This window comes from Nelumbo lutea, chromosome 1, assembly GCF_056320005.1.
Source record: "Nelumbo lutea isolate HS-2025 chromosome 1, American lotus-T2T, whole genome shotgun sequence".
NCBI classification, from domain to species: domain Eukaryota; kingdom Viridiplantae; phylum Streptophyta; class Magnoliopsida; order Proteales; family Nelumbonaceae; genus Nelumbo; species Nelumbo lutea.
In genome coordinates this window covers 48025880-48028435 of record NC_142684.1, presented here as the reverse complement: position 1 = coordinate 48028435, position 2556 = coordinate 48025880, and the positions used below count along the sequence as shown (strand labels likewise).

At 41.9% G+C, this 2556-nt stretch overlaps 1 non-coding gene across 1 annotated transcript; it reads left to right on the top strand.

Moving 5' to 3' along the window:
- The first annotated feature begins 2243 nt into the window (after positions 1 to 2243).
- Positions 2244 to 2350, top strand: LOC148874555 (small nucleolar RNA R71). The gene has a single exon (XR_016106388.1). It is a non-coding gene; the product is annotated as a small nucleolar RNA R71 (small nucleolar RNA).
- Positions 2351 to 2556: the final 206 nt, after the last annotated feature.

The window sequence follows — 2556 nt, the reverse complement described above, 5'->3', positions numbered from 1 at the left end:
CCATCTCACCCTTGCCTTCTTTTCAAGATGTGAGTGCATTTTATGCTCCATCTCACACTTGCTTTTATTTCTAGATGTGAGTGCATTTTATGCTCCGTCTCACACTTGTTTTTTGTTTCTAGATGTGAGTGCATTTTATGCTCCATCTCACATTAGTTACTATTTTATTTTCAAACTCCTCTTTTTTTTTCTCACAAGAATCACAGGGTTTCACCGCCTGATCCATGAATTCATTGATCGTGGTCTCTATATGCCTAACACAGCAAGTTCTAGAATAATCAACCCATGTTTGACAGATAATTATGTGAAAATCAATCAAACCCTTATGCATCTTGCCTATTGATCGATTAAAATCATGAGGTACCATATGTAGCCAAGAAAGATTCAGTTAGTCATGCTTGCATCCTATCTTGTCTATTCAGCCTAAGCACGTGATTCCTGATAAGTTGAAGTCGTTCAAGGATAAGTTTCTAGGGAACAGAAATTTCAAGAAGATAAGGTATTCCAAATTTCCATCAGATTTCCGTAATCCCCCCACACTTAAGTTATATATTGTCCCTAATGTATGTGATTATGCATAAAGTAGAAGGATTTGGGGGTACTTCCTTGTTTGTCTTGTTGGGTTCCTGCTAAACACAAAAAATCAAAACCAAACAAAAAAAAAATTAAAAAAAAATTAACTAAACACAATGGGTTGCCTCCCACAAGCGCAATTGTTTAACGTCGTTATGCTCGACGTCCTCCTTTGCTACTTTAGCTCTCTTGGTTTCAGCTTTCGGTGTGCTCCCCTTCCATCCATCATGGGCGGGTTCAAATCTGGAATAGGGGCCTTCGTATCCAATTGTGCACTCGATTCTAGCTCCTCATTCATATCTTTTTCAAAAAATTCCTGCACAGTTGGATCAATAGTGTCAACCGAATGATCTTTATTTGGGTACTTCACAACTTCAAAAATATTAAATTTAATAGTCTCTCCGTCACATTCAACGAAGAGGGTACCCTCATCCATATCTATTTTGGTCTTGGCCGTTTTCATAAATGGCCTGCCTAATAGAAGTGGAGCTGAACTTTCGATCGTGTCCTCCTTCATCTTCAGAATGTAAAAATCAGCTGGGAAAATTAAATCGTTAACCTGCACCATTACATTCTCAACAATCCCTTCTGGGAAGGCGTTAGAGCGATCAGCTAATTGGATAACAGCTTTAGTTTCCCTTAAAGGACCTAATCTCAAAGCATAGTAAATCGAGTATGGCATGACATTGATAGATGCACCTAAGTCTAGCATGGCATGCTCGATTTGCTTATTGCCAATCACACAAGGTAGGGTGAACATACCTGGATCAGCATGTTTTTCTGGTAAGGTCCTCTTGATCATGGCTGAAACGTTCTCTCTAACTCTTGAGTCCTGCACCTTGTCTTCTTCTTGTCTTTTATCCACCTTCCTTGGTGAGGTAGTTTCTAGCTGCAGTTCCTTCCCGCTTCTCAGCACCACTGCACTTACATTCTCCTTGGGGTTGACTACCGTTTGTGATGGTAGTTTCCCGGAGCTCTGCACCTCCAACTTGCTAACGGCAGTGGCAAGTTGGCTGATTTGGTTCCCCAAATTCTGAATGCTGGCTCTTGTTTCCTGTTGAAATTGCTGAGTATTAGTAGCTAGAGCCTTAACTATATCTTCTAATGACATACCTGAATTCGAGGGTTGGCCTTGCGCTGTGATGGGTGTTGAAAACTGGGGCTGTCGACTGAAAAAATGGGGCTGGTATTGCTGTTGTCCTCCTTGGTTCCCGTAGCATAGGTTTGGGTGATCTCTCCACCCCGGATTGTAATAATTGGAGTAGGGATCATACTTTCGTTGGGGATGGCCCGGGAATCCTCCTACGGCATTGACTTTCTGCATCGAACCATCTTGCAATGATGGACACATGTCCGTAGGATGGCCAGGAATCGAACAGATACCACACACCCTGGCAGTTTGTACTTGTCCTGCAGCGAGTTGTCTTACCAAAGCAGTTAGGTCAGAAATCTGATTTTCTAAATTTACATGGCTTACCTCATTAACCCGTCTAATGGTACCGTCTGTCCTTGCACCGAACTGTTGTGAATTTTCGGCCATGTTGGAGACTAACTCCCTGGCCGCTTCGGGTGTCTTGTTCACCAAGGCTCCTCCACTGGCTGCATCAACCATACTTCTATCCATGGGCTGCAGCCCTTCATAGAAGTATTGGATTAACAGTTGTTCGGGTATTTGGTGGTGGGGACAACTAGAAACAAGTTGCTTAAACCTTTCCCAATATTCATATAATGTCTCACCACCAAACTGCCAAACTCCACATATTTCTTTTCTTATATTCGCAGCCCAGGATGCAGGAAAATATTTATCTAAAAATATCCTATTCATTTCATCCCATGTGCATACAGAACCGGGAGGGAGAATATAAAACCAATCCTTTGCTTTATCTCTTAAAGTAAAAGGAAAGGCTATGAGTTTTACCTGGTCCTCGGTCATACCGTGGGGTTTCATGCATGAACAGATGACATGAAATTCCTTTAGATGTT